The following is a 24,600-nucleotide window of genomic DNA, read 5'->3' as shown; positions in this document are numbered from 1 at the left end:
TAGTGAAGAAGGTTATTGTAGATTACAGAGGGATCTTGATCAGTTAAGGAAGTGGGAGTGGCAAATGGATTTCAATATAGGTAAGTGTGAGGTGATGCATTTTGGAAAGTCGAGCCAGTGTAGGACTTATACTATTAATGGTAGGGCACAGAGGAACAAAGGGATCTATGAGTACATGTGCATAGTTCATTGAAAGTGGCATCACAAGAAGACAGGGTGATGAAAAAAAGAGTTTAGCATGCTGGCCTTCATCAGTCAGGGCATTGAGTATAGGAGTTGGGACATTATGTTGCAGTTGTATAAGGCGTTGGTGAGGCTGCATTTGGAGTACTGTCTTCAGATTGCCCACCCTGTTATAGGAAAGACATGGTTAAACTAGAAATTTAAGTTTAAGATTTACAAGGATGTTGCCAGGACTAGAGGGCCTGAGTTACAGGGAGATGTTGGCCAGGCTAGGTCTTTATTCCTTGGAACATAGGAGAATGGGATCCAAGGGGACATTGCAGTGTGGATCCAGAACTGGCTGGCCCACAGAAGGCAAAGAGTGGTTGTTGAGGGGTCGTATTCTGAGTGGAGGTCGGTGACCAGTGGTGTACCTCAGGGATCTGTACTGGGACCCTTACTATTTGTGATTTTTATAAATGACCTGGATGAGGAAGTGGAGGGGTGGGTTAGTAAGTTTGCGGATGACACGAAGGTTGGGGGTGTTGTGGATAGTTTGGAGGGCTGTCAGAGGTTACAGAGGGATATAGATAGGATGCAGAGTTGGGCTGAGAAGTGGCAGATGCAGTTCAACCCAGATAAGTGTGAAGTGGTTCATTTTGGTAGGTCAAATATGTTGGCAGAATATAGTCTTAATGGTAGGGCTCTTGGCAGTGTGGAGGATCAGAGGGATCCTGGGGTCCGAGTCCATAGGACGCTCAAAGCGGCTGCGCAGGTTGACTCTGTGGTTAAGAAGGCATATGGTGTATTGTCCTTCATCAATCGGGGAATTGAATTTAGGAGCCGGGAGGTATTGTTGTAGCTATATAGGTCCCTGGTCAGACCCCACTTGGAGTAATGTGCTCAGTTCTGGTCGCCTCACCACAGGAAAGATGTGGAAGCCATAGAGAGGGTGCAGAGGAGATTTACAAAGATGCTGCCTGGGATGCAGAGCATGCCTTATGAAAGGAGGTTGACGGAACTCGGCCTTTTCTCCTTGGAGAGACGGAGGATGAGGGGGGACCTGATGGAGGTGTATAAGATGATGAGAGGTATGGATAGGGTAGATAGTCAGAGGCTTTCACCAGGGCTGAATTGGTGGCCACAAGAGGACATAGGTTTAAGGTGCTGGGGAGTAGATATAGAGGAGATGTCAGGAGTAAGTTTTTTTTACTCAGAGGGTGGTGAGTGCGTGGAATGGGCTGCCGGAGATGGTGATGGAGGCTGATACGATAGGGTCTTTCAAGAGACTGTTTGTTAGGTATATGGAGCTGAGTAAAATAGAGGGTTATGGGTAAGCCTAGTAATTTCTAGGGTAGGGACATGTTTGGCACAGCTTTGTGGGCCAAAAGGCCTGAATTGTGCTGTAATTGTTCTATGTTCTAATAAGGGGCGACCTTATAGAAGTGTTTAAAATGATGAGAGGCATAGTTAAGGTGGACGGTAACAGTCTTTTCCCCAGGCTAGGGGAGTCCAAAACTAGGGGGCATAGAATTAGGGTGAGAAGAGAATGAATTAAAAGGGACCTAAGGGGGAACATTTTCACACAGTGGGTGGTGAGTATATGGAACGAGCTGCCAGAGGAAGTGGTTGAGGCAGGTACAATAGTATCATTTAAGAAGCACTTGGATAGGTACCAGGAGGGGTGGGGCTTAGAGGGATATGGGCCAAATGCAGGAAATTGGGACTAGCTGGGTGGGCACCGTGGTTAGCATGGGCTCATGGGCCAAAGGGCCTGTATCCGTGCTGTATTGCTCTGTGACTCTGACATTTTTCTGCTCAAATTTCCAACTGATCTATATCCTATTCTATCCTTCGACAACCTTCCTCGTTCCCCACAACTCCACCAATTTTTACGTCATCTGCAAATTTACTAATCAGCTCACCTACTTTTTCATCCAGATCGTATCACATCACAATACAGGTCCCAGCACTGATCCTTGTAGAACACCACTAGTCACAGACCTCAAGTTAGGCAAACACCCCTCCACCACTACCCTCTGTGTTCTATGACCAAGCCAATTTTGTATCCAACTTACCAATTCACTGTGGATCACATGTGACTTAATTTTATGGATTAGCCTACCATGAGGACCTCGTCAAATGCTTTACTAAAATCCATGTAAACAACATCCACTGCTCTTCCATTGTCAATCATCTTCATCATCTCCTCAAAAAAACTCATTCAAAGTTGAGACAAGACCTCCTCTGCACAAAGCTATGCTGACTTTCCCTAATAAGTCCATGCTTTTCCAAATGCGAGTAAAACTCATCCTGAAGAATCGTCCCCAATTAACTTCCCTAGGTTGACTGGCCTATAACTTCCTGGTTTGTCTTTCTTGCCCTTCTTAAACAAAGGAACAATGCTGGTTATTTTCCAGCCTTCTGGGACCTCATCTGTGGCTGAAGATCTCTGTCAAGACCCCTGCAATTTATTCCCTTGCCTCCCTCAGAATCCTGGGATAGATTCCATCAAACCCTGGGGACTAACCTACCTTAATGTTTCTCAGTATTAACAATATCTTCTCCTTCTTAATATCAACATGCCCAAGCATATCAACTCCTCCTTAATCTCACCATCATTCATGTCCTGCTCCTTGATAGATACTGATGTGAAGTACTCGTTAAGGACCTTGTCCACTTCCTCTGGCTTCATGCAGAAATTCCTTCTGTTGTCTTTGAGTGGACCTACCCTTTCCCTAGCTACCCGCTTGCTCCTAAAATACATGTAAAATAACATGGATTCTTCTTAAACTGACTTGCCTGGGACATTTCATGGTCCCTTTTAGCGCTCCTAATACCCTATTTAAGTTCTTTCCTGCTTCTAACCCAGCACGATCTGGCTAAATAAATATAAAATGTATTTTTCTCATGTTTATTGGTCATACACAGATGACACAGCTTCACATTATGGAAAATTTCAATATGAACCATTTTCTAGGACGGCACTCCACTGCCACACCCCCACTACCCCACCCCGTAATGCAGGCAGGGTTCTGTAAGACTTAGAGTTATGATCACTAATCCCAAGATGCTCCACCATTGAAACTTCAATCAACCAACCAGGCTCATTGCCCAAACTCTAGTACAGCCCCATCTCTAGTTCAATGATCAACAATGTTGTTCCAAGGATCCCTCCTCGATGCACTTAACAGATTCTGCCCCATCTAATCCCCTGGCACTAAGGGATTCCCAGTGAAGATTAGGAAAATTAAAATACTCACTGCAACAACATTGTTTTTAACATCTTTCCATGACTTGCCCGTATATGTGTTTCTCTAGCTCCCACTGGCTATTGGGAGGCTTGTGATATAACCCTGTCATAGTGAGTTGACCTTTTAGTCTTGAACCCTCAATGCAGTTGTGCCATTCTCCTGAATGGAAATCCCCCACCTCTTTTCCATCCCCCCTATCATGTCTGAAACGTCTGTACCCTAGAATGTTAAGCTGCCAGTTCTGCCCTTCTCTCAACCTAGTTTCTGTAAAGGTTACAACACCTTAGTTCAGTGTACTAATCCAGGCTAATCTCATCTGCTTTACCCGTTATACTTCTGTCAGTCCTGCCCTGTTATTAACTTGGCGTTGCCTGTTATTGCTATTAATCTTACTTCAATGAACTTCGACCTTAACCTCAATCATTCCACCTGCCAAGCTACTGTTCTGGTTCCCATGTTCCTGCACACTAGTTTAAACCCTCCCAAGTAGTATTAGCAAACCTCCCTGCAAAGACATTGGTGCCCCTCCAGTTTGTCTCAGAATACTCTCCACTTGCCTGGAAGACCTTACATTCAAGCCTCATTAATAATCATACTATATTGTAATTTTACAATTAGCCTGATTTTATTGAGTATGTTTAAGCAGAGATGACTTTTTCCAATGTTTCCACCTCTTTTAACCCTGTTGGTACAAATTTCCAGGTAGATCAATTCTGTGATTCTGATCCTCAATCCTGAAGCACCCAACATGCAGAATAGAATGTGCAATTACAGGAGCACTTGGGAAGTGATCAACAAGTCAGAAGATTTCAGAAATATTTCCTCACGCCACATGGGTTCAGTCAAACCAAATTTCACACTTCTACATGCCAAGGATCGCGTGCTTTGTTTAGTCCTTGATGTATCAGGAAGCATGAGATTGGTAAGGTCTTTTATGATATTCTATTACAATTTTGTACTGAATTCCCTGCTGTTGTGTGACTTTCAACGAGACCAGTTCAAAGATTGGGTATTCTGATGGAACTGTCTTACCTCCTGGCTCCCCCTAAGTCCTCTCCACCATGTATAAGGCATGGGTGCAGAATGCGATGGATGGTTTTCTACTTGCATGAGTGTCTGTGGATCGAGCAACAATGAAGGAGAAGCTCAACACCATCCAGGGCAAAGCAGGCTGCTTGATTAATCTAAATTTACATTAATTTTTAAAAATCTTTCTTAAAATACAGAGTTTAAGAAAATCAAATAAATGAGGTTTGCTGGATGTTGAATTGTGCTCTTCTGATACGCAGGAGAATCGCATTGTCAGGCTCCGACAAGCAGCCGAGATCTTCTTACTGCAGATTGTTGAAACAAGATCACAAGTTGTAATTGTCACTTTTAACCACAGTGCAAGCATTAAAACACAGTTAAAAAGGATTGATAATGATACCGCAAGGGAGGACCTTGTACAGCTGTTACCAATATCAGCTGGTGGGGCAACCAGCATTTGTGCAGGGGTTTGGCTTTGAGGTAAGTCTATAAAGTTTAGCCAATTCTGTTAATTTCAAGTGTTACATTTTTTTCATGTTGATAACTGATTGCTGCAGGTACTTCGTGGTGATGACGGTACTACAAAGGGTGATGAAATCATTTTACTGACAGATGGAATAGATCATCAAATAAGCAATTGCTTCCCAGAAGCACAGGGAAGTGGAGCTGTAATCCACACCATTGCATTAGGCCCATCTGCAGCTGAAGAGTTAGAACAGCTCTCGACTATGACAGGTAACTGGCATTGAAAGATCCTGCAATTATCTGCTGGGAAACCAGGAATGCAAACATTTCACATGCTGGTTCCAGGGGACTCACCTTCACATTTGTTTTGCAGGTATTAACAGGTTTATATTAAATTAGCCAGCATAATGTAAATAACAACAAGAGAACTTCAGGTGAAAGCATTAAATTTGGAGTTCATCCAAAATCTGGAATTAGTGGGACTTTTTTTCCTGATTTTCTTCCTGGTCCAAACCCAATTCAGCAATGATAAGAAGGAAGTTGGCATCCTTCTATGATTCAATTGTCCACAAGTCATACCATACAGATTTTTGTAAAGGTATAATGAAAGGATTACTCAGCTAACACAAATTAGTGCCATTGTATTACAAAGCATATAAACCATGGGAAGGGACTTTTTAACTTCACAATTTTATGTCATCCATATATTCAACCCCAGCTACTCAACTAATCAACTTAAATGCTTCTTGACCAGCTGACTCTAATCCTTCTGATAGTTCATATTTGAACCTCTGAGTAAACCAAAATCTTATCATCTGTTGTTTTTCATCTGTTGATGGCAAGACCCACATTTATTGTGCACTAATAAATGCCCTGAACTGAATGGTTTGCTTAGCCCTTCCAGTTCAGAGTCCATATTTCCATGTTTCCATGCAACATAGAAATAAGCCATTTAGCTGGCTCATAGAGCAATCCCATTCCTACACTAATTTCCCTGTAACTGATTCTCCCCACATTCTATTCAATTCCTCTGTCTATCACTCACCTACACACTAGGAGCAATTTACAGTGACCAACTAATCTACCAATCTGCATGTCTGTGGAAGAAACCGCAGTATGTGGAGGAAACCGCAGTATGCAGAGGAACCCATGCGGTCACAGGGAGAACATGCAAACTGCACACAGATAGAACCATAGGTCAGGAATGAACCTAGTTCACTTGAAGTTATTGTGCTATAATACAAATCATCCCTCATTCCACCAAACAGTGGAGCAGTCTTAAAGGGTTGGCTCAAGTATTCATTTGTCATTTTAGACTCCGTATTTCCCACCTCTTCATATTTTTGTACTGAAAGTTATGAAAGCCAGGACTAAAGTGCAGTTGGACCAATCTGGTCACATTTCACGATGCTTATTTGTTAACTTCTTAAATGGCATAGGTCATTGATATTACCCAAGTTGACCATAAAATTTGTTATTTTAATTCTGCAGGGTGCTTACAGTTTGCAGCAACTGATAACCTGGATACAAGTGGATTAATTGATTCTTTCACAGGATTAGTATCAGCAAATGGTGACAGCAGCCAACAGCCCGTCCAGGCTTGATTGTCTTTCAGTAAGGCACTACTTAAATTGCCATATTTGCAGAAATTACTGCAACAGGCCAAATCGTCCAATCGCTCTCAATTCCAGGCCCTCATGCTTTCACCTCGGCCACTTCTGGAGTCTCTGACCTCTATCTCAGCTGTTCCTGGAGTCCCTGAACTACCCCTTGGCTGCCCATGAGGCTTGCTCTCTGCCCATCCAACCCCACACCTATACTCATGTTCCTACAGCAAACCCCATGAACTCAAGCTAATCACATGCCTGAAATAGAGCAAAGAGCTGAGGTGCACCTGGAGATGTGTCTCGAGATTTAATGATTTAATATGTTAATGGCATTATTTTAATGTTTTAAAATATTAAATTGCTCATGAAAATCAAAAAAGCTGCAGATGCTGAAAATTTGAAATAAAGATATAAAATGCTGAAAACACTTTGCAGGACCTGAAACGTTAATTCTATTTCTCTCTCCATGAATGCTATCTGACCTGCTAAGCCTTTTCAGCATTTTCCAGTTTTATTATTAAAAGTACTTATGCAGTTTAATATACTTTGACTTTTGCAAATTATCACAGCTAATAGAAGTATATTTTCTCTGTTATTTTATCGGTCTCATCTGCAACTCAACTACAATTTTTGAATTTCATCACACAATTTAAGTGGAGATTTGCCATTCAGGAATTACAATGCAACTATTCTCTTCCTTTAACAATTGCTTTATGATAAAATATTGTTCTATTTGTTTGTTCCCAGCTTGAAAATTTAGGAAGAAACATCAGCAATGACACTTGGTTAAATGGCACTGTCTTTATCGATAAGACTATTGGCAATGACACAACTTTTGTGGTTATCTGGGAGACACAAACTCCTAATGTGTTTGTGCATGACCCCAGTGGAAAGATTTACAATAACAGTGACTTTAAGATAGATCAGATTGTGTACGCAGCCCGATTTAAGATTAATGGCACAGCACAGGTATGGATTAAAATACTTGCCATAATTAAACTGAAATGTTAATGCTATTTCTTTTTCCACAGAGGCTGCATAACCTGCTGCATATTTCCAGCATTTTCTGATTTTGCTTCAGTCACCCATGTTTTCCATTCTACTGTCTAAAAGCCAAACTATTTTCCCTCTGGCTATATTGTGTAAATACAGCTTGCTTCTTGAAGTCCATTGCCTGTACAGTCGTGTCTCTATTCTATACAACAACTTTTATGTTAATGAACAGTGAGAGCATGGTACACCTCCCGACTTCCAAAAGCCTTTCCATGATCTGCAAAGGTATGAGTTAGGAATATGACTCAAACAACAAGTAGCTTGACACCAAGCAAGACAAAGCAGCCTTCTCAATTGACTTCCTTAAACCTTAGGCAGTCCTTCGAAGTCGAGGATAACTTCCAATCCAGATTATGTGGTTCCAAGGTGACTGAAGAATCCTATGAGGAATGCAGGGGTGGTGTTTCGATGAACAGGAGAGTGATAGATTGATACTGTTATGGACTCAGTGAAAGTCCCTTTAAGATAGAGAGTGTGTGTGTATGTGTGTGTGGGGCGTGCTTACGTCAATAGAAGATAAAGGACGTAATGACGTTGAAGAAGAAGTTAGAAGAAGAAGAGAGAGAGAGAAGGGAGAGAGACACCAGCCTGCTTGTTTTTCTCTATCGATGGATGAGAAACAATAACTGTGTTTGCCACTGAAATCCATGTATGGAAGTTGGAAGTAATCCGGTGGAGTTCACTTTGTTGCTGACCTGTAGAAGGAAACAGGTATTTGTGTGTGGACGACCACGGTTCGGATGCTTTTCAGGGTGAGCAAGTCACTACCGAGTAAACACTGAAGTGTCGTTTGGGTTCCATCGTGGAACATTTGGATTTCGTATGTACTCTCTCTATGTTTTTCTACATCTACATCTTATCTTCAGACAACGGTGGTTGTTGAAGAAGCCCTTGCTCATGTTTCACCTTATGGCTTGCGGAACTGAACTTTAAGAACCATTCCGGAACTGGAAGTTTTGGACTTTGTCACACACACACACGAAGAGTTTAGTTTTGGGGTTAACGTTCGAGGTTTAACATTCTTGAATTCTAACATACTAACATTTTTACTTTTATTTTACGTATTATCATAAGTAGTGATTAATAAAATAGTTTTTAACACTGAATCATGCTCAGTGTGTTTCTTTTGTTGCTGGTTTGTGACAAAATTGGGGGCTCGTCCGGGATAGTTCCCAAGGTTAACGAGTGTCGTCTGGGATTGTACCCCAGATTGACGAGATTTGTTCGAGATTCAATCCAAAGATTTTTGAGGGAGGTCTGATAAATTCTTTTTAATTGGCTTGTGTGTGTGGAAACCAGCAGCAATGGATATTAAGGCATTTTTGGAGTCACCAACCCAAAAGGGATTGGAGGTGGCGAAAAAGGATGATTTGATAAAGATTGCTACAAGGCTAAACCTTACAGAAGTAAAGCAGTCTATGAGAAAGGCAGATATTCAGAGATTGATAGCTGGCCATTATGTGGAAAAGAAGGTGTTTGAGAAGGAAGTGTTAAAACAGTTTCCTGGCAGTGAAATAGCAATTTCTGAGGCACAGGTGCAGCTGGCAAAGATAGAAGCTGAACGAGAACAAACACAGTTAAAGATAGAGGCTGAACGAGAGCAAAATAAATTAGAAGCTGAACGAGAACAAACCCAGTTAAAGATAGAAGCTGAACGAGAGCAAAAGAGATTAGAGGCCGAACAAAAGAAATTAGAGACTGAACAAGAGATAACTCGGATGAAGTTAGAGGCTGAACGGGAACGGGAACTAATTCGGTTAAAGTTTGAGGCAGAGGAGAAGGAAAAACAGAGGCAGCATGAGTTACAAATGAAGCGTAGGAGTTTGGAATCTGATTCTGATGATGGTTTTTCAGCCAGCAGGGAGGTTCGATTAGTCCCTCCGTTTGAAGAAGATCTGGTTGATCAGTATTTCCAACATTTTGAAAAGGTTGCTGTGAGTTCAAACTGGCCAAGGAAAGGATGGGCTCTTATGGTACAGAGTGTGATTAAAGGTAAAGCTCAAAAAGCTTATTCTGCTTTGTCTGTTGAGGATGCAGCTGATTATACCAAGGTAAAACAAGCTATTTTGAAGGCCTATGAATTGGTCCCTGAGGCTTATAGACAAAAATTCAGAGACTTGAGGAAATCTGCAGATCAGACTTATATGGAATTTGCCAATGGAAAGAGAATATGTTTTGAACGATGGTGCCTGGCTAAAAATGTAGATGGGGATTATGATAAATTGACAGAATTGATACTAGTGGAAGACTTTAAAAGATGTGTTCCAGCTGAATTAACAACATATTTAAATGAAAAGGCAGTGGAAACTTTACAAGAAACTGCTAGGTTGGCAGATGATTATGCTTTAACCCATAAATCCAAATGGGGACAACCTAAAACCTTTCAAAAGAGTTACAAAGACAATCCAGGGAAACCAGAGATTAAATTAGGAGGTAATCAAAAAGGAAAGGATGAAAAGAAGCCAGGGCTGGAGAAACCTGTTGAGCGTACTTGTTATTACTGTAGGAAACCTGGCCACGTGATATCTAATTGTGCCCTTTTGAAGAAAAAGGAAGCTGGGCCCAATGCTTGCTTTCAGGCAATTAAAAATCAAAAAGGTTCAGGAGATGCTGTTAAAGATCAGTCCTTGCAAGAGGGAAAAGCGGAAAAGTTGGAGGAGGTGAGAAAAGAATTCCGTTCGTATGTATCAGAGGGTTTTGTTTCACTGAATGATGAGTCACCCCAGGTGCCAGTGAAAATTCTTAGAGATACTGGGGCTAGTCAATCTCTCATGCTGGACAGTGTTTTAAATTTTGGTGAAGAAAGTGACACTGGTGAAGTAAATCTAGTACGAGGCGTTACAGGTGAGACCATGTCTGTCCCTTTACACAGGGTGATTTTAAAGTCAAAGTTCGTAGAAGGACCAGTCGAGATAGGGATAAGACCTAGTTTGCCAGTGGAAGGAGTTTCTTTGTTATTGGGAAATGACCTTGCAGATGGAGAAAGTGATCCTGTGGTACGGTTAACAACCAAACCAAGGATTGATGAGTCTGAGAATGATCCAGATGTTTACCCATCATGTGCGGTGACTCGAGCTAGAGCTAAAGAATTAGCCAAGACAGACAGTCCGGTGCAGTCTGATGTAGTTCCTTGTGACAGTCCTAAACAGGAAGAAAATTTTGATGCCTTATCTGAGACTTTTCTGTCTTCACTGGAGGATCAACATCCTTACAGTGAGCCTGAATTTAAAGATTTGTCTTTGTCGAGGAAGGATTTTATGGTGGAACAGACAAAGGACCCTGAGTTGACAGAATTGAAAGAAAAAGCACTCTCATGTGAGGAGATTGAAAAGGTGCCAACTGGATATTATGTCAAAAATGGAGTGTTAATGAGGAAATGGAGACCTCCTCATGTTCCTGTTAATGAGGAATGGGAAGTTATTCATCAGGTTGTTGTTCCAAAAGTTTATAGGGATGAGATTTTAAACCTGGCCCATAGTATGCCTTTGGGTGGTCATTTTGGTGTGAATAAAACTGTAGGGAAGATCTTGAAACAATTCTATTGGCCTGGTTTGAGAAAAGATGTGGTGATGTTTTGTCGAACCTGCCACACATGTCAGATGGTAGGTAAACCAAATCAAAAACCCCCTGTGGCTCCTTTGAAACCAATTCCTGCTTTTGGTGAACCCTTTTCGAAGGTGATTGTGGACTGTGTTGGCCCCTTACCAAAGTCTAAGACTGGAAATCAGTATTTGTTAACCATCATGTGTGCCACTTCTAGATTTCCAGAGGCAATACCCCTTAGAAATATTAAGGCCAAGACGGTGTCAAAGGCTCTTGTAAAATTTTTTACCTTGTTTGGTTTGCCAAAAGAAATCCAATCTGATCAAGGTAGTAATTTTATGTCAAAAATTTTTCAACAAATAGTCTATGAGCTGGGAGCAAAGCAGATTGTATCATCTGCATATCACCCAGAATCTCAAGGAGCTCTGGAGAGATTTCATTCTACTCTCAAAAATATGCTGAAGACTTATTGCTTTGAAAACACAAAGGATTGGGACGAAGGTATCCATTTACTTTTGTTTGCCGTTAGAGAATCAATCCAGGAGTCAATAGGATTTAGTCCGTTTGAGCTTGTATTTGGACATAGGGTGAGAGGACCTTTGGAGTTGTTAAGAGAGCAATGGGTTAATGAGGAAGTTCACTTGAGTCTGTTGGACTATGTCCAAAAATTTAAAACTCGGTTGGAGAGAGTCTGCCAGCTAGCGAGAGAGAATCTGAAAACAAGCCAGATAAGAATGAAGACATATTTTGATAGACGTGCTCGGCCTAGGACATTCGCAGTGGGGCAAAAGGTGTTGGTATTTTTCCCTAGCCAAAATAATCCCTTGCAAGCTCGTTTTTCTGGACCCTATGTTATTGAATCTCGAGTGACTGATCTAACATATATAATCAAAACACCAGATAGACGCAAGAAAACACAACTCTGTCACGTAAACATGCTAAAACCTTATTATGAGAGGGATTCAGTTGTGGCCTTGGTGGATGGTGTAAAGGTTGTTTCTAGAATGCCTGATGTTGATGTTGAGGAAGGCCAATTTAGACCAAATATTGTTCCATCGAAACTAAAAAACCAAAATATCCTGGAGAACCTTGAAACGAAGTTGGACCATTTACAAGTTTCACAAAAACAACAGATGAGAGAATTAATTTTAAAATTTAAAAATCTGTTCCCAGATGTTCCAAACAGAACATCGATAATTACCCATGATGTTGATGTTGGGGATGCAAAACCAATCAAACAACACCCATATCGAATGAATGTGGAAAAAAGTAAACTTGTTGATCAGGAAATAAAATACATGTTGGAAAATGATATTATTAGACATTCTACTTCAAATTGGAGTTCGCCCTGTGTTATTGTACCTAAACCTGATGGAACTATTAGATTTTGCACAGATTACAGGAAAGTGAATGCTGTAACAAAGTCAGATGCTTACCCTATTCCTAGGGTGGATGATTGCATAGACAGAGTGGGAAAGGCAAAATTTCTTACAAAGATTGACCTATTAAAAGGGTACTGGTGTGTTCCATTAACAGATAGAGGAAGGGAGATTTCAGCCTTTGTAACCCCTTCTGGATTGTATGAATACAATGTTTTGCCATTTGGAATGAAAAATGCTCCGGCAACATTTCAAAGAATGATTAATTCAGTGATTCATGGGTTAAAACATACAGATGCCTACATTGACGACTTAGTGACTGGGAATGATACTTGGGAAGATCACATCTCTGCGTTAGAAAGGTTGTTTGAAAGACTTTCCAAGGCTAACCTTACAGTTAACTTGGCTAAAAGTGAATTTGGCCATGCCACTGTGACGTATCTTGGTTATGTTGTAGGTCAAGGCAAGCAAGCTCCTGTTCAGGCAAAAGTTTAAGCAATATCTGAGTTCCCTATTCCCACAGGTACGAGGACTGTTAGAAGATTTTTGGGAATGGTTGGATATTATCGAAAATTTTGTAAAAACTTTGCTGATATTGCTCTTCCCCTAACTAATCTTCTGAAGAAGGGAGTAAAGTTTGTTTGGACAGATTCTTGTCAAGAAGCATTTGAGAAACTGAAAGCCATTTTATGCTACCATCCTGTGCTCAAAACACCTGACTTTGAAAAGCCATTTTCATTAGCAGTAGATGCCAGTGATGAAGCTGCAGGAGCTGTGTTGTTGCAGAAGGGTGACCTTGATGATATTGACCATCCTGTAGCTTACTTTTCAAAGAAATTTAATGAGCATCAAAAGAATTATTCCACCATAGAGAAAGAATTACTGTCGCTTGTTTTAGCCTTGCAACATTTCAGTGTATATGTTTGCACCGCTCAGAAACCATTGACTGTGTATACAGATCATAACCCATTGGTGTTTCTGAGCCGAGTCAAAAACAAGAACAGAAGGCTGTTAAACTGGAGTTTAATTTTGCAAGAGTTTGATCTCAGGATAACTCACATTAAAGGCAAAGATAATGTGATTGCTGATTGTCTTTCTCAATGTTAAATGGGAAACATGTATCTATACTAATCTGATAGTCTGTAGTTGTGTAGCGTGATAATTATTAACATTACTAACTGAATGCGCGGTTAAAATTTTCTTGGGAAAATTTTTTTTTTAGGTGGGAGGTGTTATGGACTCAGTGAAAGTCCCTTTAAGATAGAGAGTGTGTGTGTATGTGTGTGTGGGGCGTGCTTACGTCAATAGAAGATAAAGGACGTAATGACGTTGAAGAAGAAGTTAGAAGAAGAAGAGAGAGAGAGAAGGGAGAGAGACACCAGCCTGCTTGTTTTTCTCTATCGATGGATGAGAAACAATAACTGTGTTTGCCACTGAAATCCATGTATGGAAGTTGGAAGTAATCCGGTGGAGTTCACTTTGTTGCTGACCTGTAGAAGGAAACAGGTATTTGTGTGTGGACGACCACGGTTCGGATTCTTTTCAGGGTGAGCAAGTCACTACCGAGTAAACACTGAAGTGTCGTTTGGGTTCCATCGTGGAACATTTGGATTTCGTATGTACTCTCTCTATGTTTTTCTACATCTACATCTTATCTTCAGACAACGGTGGTTGTTGAAGAAGCCCTTGCTCATGTTTCACCTTATGGCTTGCGGAACTGAACTTTAAGAACCATTCCGGAACTGGAAGTTTTGGACTTTGTCACACACACACACGAAGAGTTTAGTTTTGGGGTTAACGTTCGAGGTTTAACATTCTTGAATTCTAACATACTAACATTTTTACTTTTATTTTACGTATTATCATAAGTAGTGATTAATAAAATAGTTTTTAACACTGAATCATGCTCAGTGTGTTTCTTTTGTTGCTGGTTTGTGACAATACGTTATATGTCCCTTCAGGTGTTTACACTTGGCCTCCATATGATCCCATTGGAGAGGCTAAAGGTGCTCAATTCCTTCCCAAATGCTCATTCTCTACTTTGCACAATTATGCTCCAGCCACTCCATGAGTCGCTGAGGATTTTTTTTCAAAAATCTCTTGCTGTTATGGAGTCCAGAGTAGAGAGCTTGATATGTAAGCCTGGTATTGGGTATTTGATGCTCAACAATTGGCTCAGATCTTCAATGTTGGCCTAGAAGAGGATACTGACATTGGAATATTTTGCAGAGAAAAGAATGGTGATATTTCTCCAGTGCTCAGAGGTCATAAAGTAATACAGCACAGAAACAGGCCCTTTAGCCCAACCTGTCTATGACAACCAAGATGCCCATCTAAGCTTAGACCCATTTGCCTGTGTTTTACCTATATCCCCCTAAACCTTTCATATCCATGTGCCTGTCCAACTGTCTTTTTAAATGCTGTTATTGTACCTGCTTCAACCACTTCCTCTGGAAGCTTGTTCCATATATGCACCACCAGCTGTGCAAAAAAGTTGCCCCTCAGGTTCCTATTAAATCTTTCCCCTCTCAGCTTAAATCTATGCCCTTTAGTTATTGGTTCCTTACCCTGGGAAAAAGACTGTGTCCATTCACCCTATTTATACACTTCTAAGATCACCCCTCAGTCTCCTATGCTTTTTCACCACCGTGACACCACTTTCAGGTATTTATTGGAGGTTGTCCACTGTAGAGAATCTGCAAGAGGGCAGGGATCAATACTCTTGGATAGACAATGTGATTGGTGACAAATTTGCAGTCTCAATCTCTGTACACCTTTTTCATCAGTTGGCTGAAAGCTGTACACAGTGGAGGTGGTGGTGAATTTTGTTATCAATGTCCGTATTAACTGAGAGGCAGCTCCTGAAATATGGAAATAGGACCATGTTTTCCCAGAATCTCGCCATGGGTCATGACTGTTGCAGGGGCCAGGGGTGCAATATTGAGCAATATGGGCGGGTTAGTGAGGTCCTTTATCTTCTGGATGTTTAATGCAAGTCTCTTCTTATCATATGCTTCAGTGATTGGAGCTCAGGCATACAAACACAAGTATCATCTGCATACCATTAATGATGATTAGAATGAGCTTGGCTCTGGAGTGAAGGATGAACATCCTTGTTTGCCCTGTAGATTAACTCCATTCAAAGGAGAAAATTACTGGGGATGACATGCAGCATTGCTGTGAAGAAGATTGAGGAGCAGGTTGGAATCCAGTCAGCACTGGGTTTGGTCTGTACTGCACTCAATGGTCAAGACCATGGCTTGTATGTCATTTGTGGAGCAGATGTAGTATGTTCGTTAGGGCAGCCAATTTTGACAAGGTTTCTCCTTTAAAGAATTTTGTAAGGTTGAAATAGCCACATACATTGGTTAATACTGTTCCCTCATATTTCTTGGATTTCATTGTGCCACTTGAAGGGCAGAGTCCTCATTGCAACTCTAATACTTTGGCCACATAGAGTAGGGAGTTGAGGACAATTCTTGCAAAGCCTTTCCCTGTAACAGACAACAGGGAGACTCCTGTGGACCTCTCTCCTTTCTTGAAGATGGTCACGATGATGCCATCTCTGATATTCCTTGGCATGTTCTACTCTTCCCAGATCAGAGAGAGGAGCTCATGAATTCATACTGGAAGTACTTCTCCATCTAGTTCAGCTTTTCAGCAGGGATTTTATATGGCCTGTAGGCTTTGTTGTTTTGCTATAGAATGGCATTTTTGACCTTTAGTGCTGCAATTATACAGGCTACTGTGGGACCTAATCAAGGACATTTACATCAAAGGTAATCTCAATTAATGAGATCTTCAAGGTGTTCCTTCTTGTGGGCACTGACTGCCTCTCTGTACTCAGCCAACTCCTCCATTCATGCCTCTCAGTAGGTTGCTTCTGTGGGTGTTTTGGCTGTTGACAATCCTGAAGAATCTATGCATATCATGATTATTGGCCATTTGCAGGACTTCTGTGCTCTTTCTATCCACAATTTGTGTTTTAGGTGTGGAATCTGTAACAATGACTAATTTTTAAGCTATTTCCTTTGCTGTACACAGTTAAAATATTGCCCACAATAAAAGCATTGTTTTCTTTGTGTGATGGAAGTCATGATTCAGAAATAAAACAGAAAATACTGGAACTACACTGCAAGTCAGGTAGCATATATGGAGAGGGGAATAAAGTTATTGTTTCAAGTTGAGAACCTTTCAGCAGTTGTCATAATTCTTGTGTCTGATCATTGGGGGTCACTATTTATACTATGTGTACAAAAATAGCAAAAGAAAGCTTTTCTAAATGCATACTACCCTCACAATAGGAATGACCAGTCAATACACAGTTAGAGAGGCTAATAATCCAAGTATTTGGTTGGATTACATTTTAAATACATAGCAAAAAGGCTGATAATGATCATGACCATTATTCAGACGTTGGTAAAGCTGGTCCCTGAGACTGACTATACTGGATCCTTCCCAAAGAAGTGTATACAATTATAGCTTGATTCTTGTCATTATGAACAATGATTGACATTTAAGTTACTTAAGGCAGAACAGACCCACTGGAGGTAGTGGCACAGTGGTATAGAGGTGGGGGAGAGAAACCATCAACATTGACTCTGAAATCCATGAAGTCTCATGATGACATCAGGCCAAACATGGGCTTCCCCGTGATTCCCATTGAATATCTTCCCTGAACTAATGAATCACTGCTCCTCCATTTTCAACAATACTTGGAAGAAGCATTGAAAGTAGGAAGGATACAGAATATATTCTGGGTGGGAGTCTTCCATTTCTATCACCAGGAGTCAGATGGTAGCACCACCACTATCTGAGATGTTTGAATCTTCAAGGACACACCTGCTAAATTGAGTGTGCGGCAGTTAGTGAGGAATGGATAAACTTATCTGTGCTCATCTTCACCTATCTACCAGTGTCAGTGGTACCTGTGTGTGATGGGATTAATAGAAATGACTGGCACACTGTCCTTATGGATACAAAGTCCTATCTGCATACCAGCCAAAGTCTTTCATCCTGTTGTTTAGTAAAGCGTGCTAAAAACCATGCATACGTGAGATGTTGTTGACAGCCAGTAGCACAGAAATGTGGGTCAAGACCATCTATAACCTTTGTTCCAGATTCCAGCATCTAGAGTTTCTTGTGTCTCAATCTACAACTTTATAGTCTGGCATATCCCTCATTCCATCTTTACTGCCAAAGGGTTTGCTGCTCTGGTTTAATGAATGCAGAAGGGCGTTCTGGGAGCAGCACCAGGCATAGGTAAAAGTGATGCATCAGCCTAGTGGAACAGTAACACAGAATTATATTTGTGCTAAACAGCATAAAGAAAGGATCGAGAGTGTATCAGCACCCAGAAATTGTGATTTAACTTTGACCAATTTTGTTTTAATCGTTGAAGCAACTTCCCTTCTTTATGACATGGTCTCATCTCCAGCCAAGAACTCATTTGATGTCTATTGAGCACATACACAGTTCTATTGCTAATCAATGTGTGTAAGGTAATTGATGCACAGATAATACATGCCAGGCACATGCAGAGCAGGCAGATCATTACATCAATCAGCATGCAATATTAGTCTGCTGGAATCGCTGCTCTTTTGGAGTTCATCATTACAACCAATGTCTGCTTTCAAATACATACTATTGAACACATTGCTATGTAAAGAGCATTATACCCCGGCTGAAAGTTGATTTCTTCTAGCTATCATTCTAATTCTACAAGGGTTTGATGCTTTCTATAGTTGTTCCTAGTTGCAGAAGCCTACAAGGGATGGAGTGGGAGGTGCTTAAGAACATTTTATTGACTTCAAGGCTTCATCACAAACTAATTGCTTTCAGCCCTGGGCACATCAGTGGATATTCCTACAAAGTGTAACAGGAGAGGGAACAACAGCATGCTGGAGAGGGATGGGAAGGAGGAAAGTGTTTTCAACAGAAGCAATCCTTTTACTTGGAAGGGGGCTGTTCAGCCTATAGGGTCCATTCTGTCTCCCAGCAGGACAACCATCAGTTCTATTCTCCCTCTCCTTCTTCCTTTATGACCCTGCAACATATTCTCTCTCACATGCTCACCAACTCCCCTTTGATCCTTTTTATCACTTTCCACTTATTAGGTTTAAATTCCATCTGCTATTGTTCCATCCAATTTACTGGATGATCAATATCATTCAGTAACTCAAAACCACCCTCCTCACTATCAACACCACCATTAATCTCATGTCATCTTCAAGCTTACTAATCATTCTGCCTACAAATATAAATTGTTAATGTGTATGACAAACAGGAACCCTGTGGTACACTGCTGATCAGAGGCTTACAATCACAAAAGCAACCTTCTACCATCATCCTCTGTCTGCCATGACCAAGCCAAATTTGGATCCATCTTTAATACTTTTGTTAGCATATAAGGAGCAATTTTCTGTTAGGTTTCATTGCATGCAGATTTCAAGTTACGGAATAGCTTCTTGAACCTTCCATAATCAGTGTTTATATGTATCATGAGAGTATATGCATTTCTTGTTATTTTTAATTTGTCAGTGCGTTTGATTGACCGAGATTTTTCTATAAAAGAACTAGTTATTTAAAAAGATTAACATAACTGAAAACACACTCCACTGAACCAAAAATACAAGCTGAAAAATTCAAAACCTTAACTATAGAAAAGGGAGGGTGCTGTAAACCAAAGGGAACACTTCATTTAGATAAATGAACAACCAACAAGACAGCCCCTCAAACTGGAGTTGGTCGACACTGTTAACCGAATTCTGCGAACTCAAGCCTCATGAATAATTCAAAGATTTGTTGCAAAAGTTGACAAGACTGCTGTGAGTTCAGACCTTTCAGTGCAGGCTAACACCAAACCTCTCAATTAAATCACTATCCATCAATAGATAGAGCCCTCCAGTTGTTTTCAACAGAATCAAAAAAGAATATTCAGGAAGAGGTTGATGACTTGCATAAAAGGGCAAGAATGTTGCTTTTCTGATTTCACCTGGAGACCTCTCTAGAATTATTTTATTATATTCAATGAAAGCAGTTAACAAAAGGCGCACACATATGCGCAGGTAACTCATTTGAAGTTCAATTCAAGAACTCACTACTTTCAACCTGAAACATTAATTGTTTCTCTTGATCTGTTGAGCATTTCTAATATTTTGCTTTGATTTAAGATTTCTAGCACGCACGGTATTTTGGTTACAATACAATTTACTGATTGAATTTCCTGCTGAAGGAACGGCTCAACTTAGAAAATGGATTTAGTTTTCACACCATTAAAATAGTGGAGTGGAGATGCAAGAGGAAGAAAATAAATTCAACAAGTGTTGATCAGGTAAGATTTTCCAATACTTTTGCTGCCACCTCTGTTCCCCAGGACAGGCATGTGACCAAATGGAAGGGTGCCAAAAATCACAGTATCCTTATTGCCCACTGTCAGGAGGTGCCAATGTTATTTTAAATTGCAAAATAAAGTTTTTGCATTATACAAGAACAATATCCTTCTCACATTTCCCCTTCTTTCCTATTTGTATCCCAGTCACATTACTCCACTGCATACAGTCAGATTGGTAAAGATCAGAAGGAACCGTAGATGCTGGAAATCCAAAAAAATAGAAAATGCTGGAAACGCTCAGCAAGTCAGGCCACGTCAATGGGAAGAGAAAAAAAGTTAACGTTTCAAGTCAAAGACCAACCCCCCCTCCTGGGAAGAAGACAAAAGAAGCTTGTTATGCTGGGGTGAGGGTGGGGAAGGGGGCACACGTCTGATCAGGTAAAACTGTGGTGACCATTGGGATAAACTGTCAACATAGAACACAGAACATTACAGCACAGCATAGGCCCTTCAGCCCACGATGTTGTTCCGACCTTTTAAACAACTCTAAGATCAATCTAACCAGTCCCCCCTACATACCCTTCCATTTTTCTATCATCCATGTGTCTATCTAAGAGTCTCTTAAATGTCCCTAATGTATCTACCTCCACCACCTTTGGCAGCACGTTCCATGCACCCACCACTGTGTGTAAAAAACTTACCTCTGTTTTCCCCTCCTGTACTTTCCTTCAATCACAAAATTATGCCCCCTCATTTTAGCGATTTCAGTCCTGGGAAAAAGTCTCTGGCTGTCCACTCGATCTATGCCTCTTATCATCTTGTACACCTCTCAAGTCACCTCTCATCCTCCTTTGCTCCAAAGACAAAAGCACAAGCTTGCTCAACCTATCCTCATAAGACATGTACTCCAATCCAGGTACCATCTTGGTAAATCTCCTCTGCACCCTTTCTAAAGCTTCCACGTCCTTCCTATAGTGAGCTGACCAGAACTAAACATAATATTCTAAGTGTGATCTAACCAGAGTTTTATAGAGCTGCAACATTACCTCGCAGCTCTTGAACTCAACCCCCTGACTAATGAAGGCCAACACGCCATACGCCTTCTTAACGACCCTATTAACTTGCACGGCAACTTTGAGGAATCGATTGACTTTGACCCCAAGATCCCTCTGTTCCTCCACACTGCTAGGAATCCTGCCATTAACCCTGTAGTCTGCCTTCAAATTCGACCTTTCAAAGTGAATCACTTCACACTTTTCCTGGTTGAGCTTCATCTGCCACTTCTCAGCCCAGCTCTGCATCCTATCAATGTCCCATTGTAACCCTCGACAACCTTCTACACTATCCACAACACCACCAACCTTTGTGTCATCTGCAAACTGACTAACTCACCCTTCCACTTCCTCATTCAAGTCACTGATAAAAATCACAAAAAGCAGAGGTCCCAGAACAGATCCCTGTGGAACACCACTGGTCACCGACCTCCAGGCAGAATACGCTCCATCTACAACCACCCTCTGACTTCTATGGGCGAGCCAATTCTGAATCCACACAGCCAAGTATCCCTGGTCCCATGCCTCTCCACCTTCTGAATGAGCCTATCATGGGGAACCTTATCAAACGCCTTACTGAAGTCCATGTACACCACATCCACTGCTCTACCCACAATGTGTTTTGTCACATCCTCAAAGAATTCAGTCAGGCTTGAGAGGCATGACCTGCCCCTCACAAAGTCATGCTGACTGTCCCTAATCAGCCTATGCTTCTCCAAATGCTCAAAAATCCTGCCCCTAAGAAACTTTCCCAATAATTTGCCCACCACTGAAGAAAGACTCACTGGTCTATAATTCCCAGGGTTACCGCTATTCCCTTTCTTGAGCAAGGGAATAACATTTGCCACCCTCCAGTCATCTGGTACTGCTCCTGTGGCCAGTGAGGACGCAAAGATCATCACCAAGTCTCAGAAATCTCTTCCCTTGCTTCCTGTATTATTCTGGGATATATCCCATCAGTCCCAGGGACTTATCTATCCTAACGTTTTTCAAAAATTCCAGCACATCCTCCTTCTTAACATCATGTTCTAGCTTTTCAGCCTTTTTAATGCTGTCCTCACAAACGTCAAGGTCTTTCTCACAGGAGAATAGTGAAGCAAAGTATTCATTAAGGACCTCCCCTACCTCCTCCAACTCCAGGCACATTTCCTCCTCTCTCCCTAATCAGTTCTACCTTCACTCTAGTCATCCTCCTGATCTTCACATATGAGTAGAACGCCTTGGGATTTTCCTTAATCCTACTCGCCAAGGCCTTCTCATGTCCTCTTCTGGGATGTCTTCCCTTTCTGCAGCTGTGATACTATTCCTGATTAGCAATGCCACTCCCGCACCTCTTACCTCCCTCACTATCCCTTTTGACACATCTAAACCCCGGAATATCCAGCAGCCATTCCTGCCCTTGTGACAGCCAAGTCAAGATTCGAGATTTGCTTTATTGTCATTTCCGAGTATTTACATACACAAAAAAAACAAAATACTGTTTCTCACCAGCTCATATCAGTGCAACAAAAAGAACAGTGACAAATATCCAAAACAGTCTATAAAAACATCTCTAAAACAAAACTAAAAACATATCTCTGTAATGGCCACAACATCATAGTTCCATGTATTAACCCCTGCTCTAAGTTCATCACCCTTGTTCCTGATACTTCTTGCATTAAAATAGATACACTTCAACACATCCAACTGACTGCAATTCCTTCCTCAGTCTCTCTACATGCTGTATCTACCTGTACACCAACTGCCCCATCCTCTGACCTATCACTCTGGTTCCCATCCCCCTGCCAAACTAGTTTAAACCCTCCAACAGTTCTAGCAAACCTGCCCGCAAGAATATTGGTCCCCCTACAGTTCAGGTGTAACCCGTCCCTTTTGTACAGGTCATACCTTCCCCAGAAGATATCCCAATGATCAACAAAACTGAAACCCTGCCCCCTGCACCAATTTCTCAGCCACACATTCATCCACCAAATCAATCTATCCTTACCTTCACTGCCACGTGGCACAGGCAGCAATCCAGAGATTACTACCCTTGAGGTCCTGCTTTTCAGCTTCCTACCTAGTTCCCCATATTCACTTTTCAGAATCTCATCCTTTTTCCTACCAACATTGTTGGTACCACTGTGTACCGTGACTTCTTGCTGCTCACCCTCCCCCTTTAGATTGCTGTGGACCAGATCTGAGACATCCCAGACCATGACACCTGGGAGGCAACATAGCACCCGGGAGTCATTTTCCCATCCACAGAATCTCCTGTCTGCTCCCCTAACTATAGAGTCCCCTATCACTATTGCTCTTCTCGCCCCTTCCCTTCTGAGCCACAGAGCCAGACAGAGTGCCAGCAACCTGACTGCTGGGGCTTTCCCCTGGTAGGTTGTCCCCCCAAACAGTATCCAAAGCAGTACACTTGTTATTGAGGGCAACTGCCACAGGGGTACTCTGCACTATCTGCCTATTCCCTTCCCCTCTCCTGACAGTCACCCAGCTACCTGCCTCCTGCAACTTAGGTGTGGCAAGGTTATCTGATCATTGAGTGAACGGAAGCAGTTCAAGAGATTTCGTCACCCACCTGTGATATTGGCTCAGCTTGTATATTGCTTCTTTTCCCCCCTCTGGGAGCGCAGGACACATCCAGTCTGATCAGTCGGGACTGTCTTCCTGCTCTGCATTTTGCAACTACCACATTCTTTTTATGTTCTCACTCTTGAACTGCTCCCATTCACTCATTGACCAGATAAACTTGTTTACAGGAGACACACAAGACTGCAGATGCTGGAATCTGGAGCAACAAACTGGTGGAGGAACTCAGGATATCAGGCAGCATCTAGGGAGGCGGGGGGGGGGGGGGGGGGGTGGAATTGTCAACACTTTGGGTCAAAAACCCTGCATCAGATAACATTGTTTACCTTCTATGCCCAAGGTCACCTGAGTTTTACCCTATCCAACACATTCCCTCTTCCCCCCTGTAGCTTGGTTGGGGGACAAAAGACTGCAGAAGCTGGAATCTGGGAACAAAAAGCAGTGCTAGAAGAACTCAGCCATTAGTCAGCCTCTGTGGAAGCAAAAGGTGTCAGTCAACCTTTTGGCTCGACACCTTGCATTGGGACTGAAACTCCCCGCAGTTCTTTTGTTTCCTTCCCAATTCTGAAGAAAGATCGTGGACCTTCCAGTCGGATGCTGACTGACTTGCTGAGTACAGGAGGTCCTCGACTTACAAACACCTTCGTGGTCGGTTCGTAAGCAGGCCCGGCCCCCGATCCTACCATGGCGGCAGTAAACCTTCTTCGTCCCAACCCCGGGCCAAGTGCTATTGTGCAGCTGGGGCCATGAGCGGCCACGATCCCCCGGCCCAAGTGCGCATGTGCGGACACCGTTCCGAGTTACATACAAAATCGGGTTACGAACAGTCTCAAAAACAGAACTGGTTCGTAACCCCGGGACGTCCTGTATTTCCAGCATTTTCCCGTTTTATTACAGTCAGTTTGGGTTGGGAAAAACAATCAGCAGGACTTCAGTTTTCACATACAAGGATTAAGGGGAGGGTGGAAGGGGGCAAACTCATGCCGAGTTTTCTTTTGCCGAGCCGTTAAATTAGTTGTGGAACCGACCTTCGTGAAAACGACGACCGAGAGACAGCGGCGCGCGAAACAGCGCGGCCGGGATAGAACGACAGTGACATCACCGTTGACCCCCGAAGTTTGTCCAGAAGCTTGGTCACCGGCT

The 24,600-nt window shown here is 42.0% G+C and overlaps 1 pseudogene; it reads left to right on the top strand.

Annotated features, from left to right (window-relative positions):
• The window catches only part of LOC127568921 (calcium-activated chloride channel regulator 1-like), a 41,677-nt pseudogene extending 17,560 nt beyond the window's left edge, over positions 1–24,117 (top strand).
• The last annotated feature ends 483 nt before the right edge of the window (positions 24,118–24,600 follow it).

The sequence above is a fragment of the Pristis pectinata genome, chromosome 3, assembly GCF_009764475.1.
Source record: "Pristis pectinata isolate sPriPec2 chromosome 3, sPriPec2.1.pri, whole genome shotgun sequence".
NCBI classification, from domain to species: domain Eukaryota; kingdom Metazoa; phylum Chordata; class Chondrichthyes; order Rhinopristiformes; family Pristidae; genus Pristis; species Pristis pectinata.
Note: the sequence above shows the minus strand (reverse complement) of the source record. Positions and strands in the feature narration are given on the sequence as shown.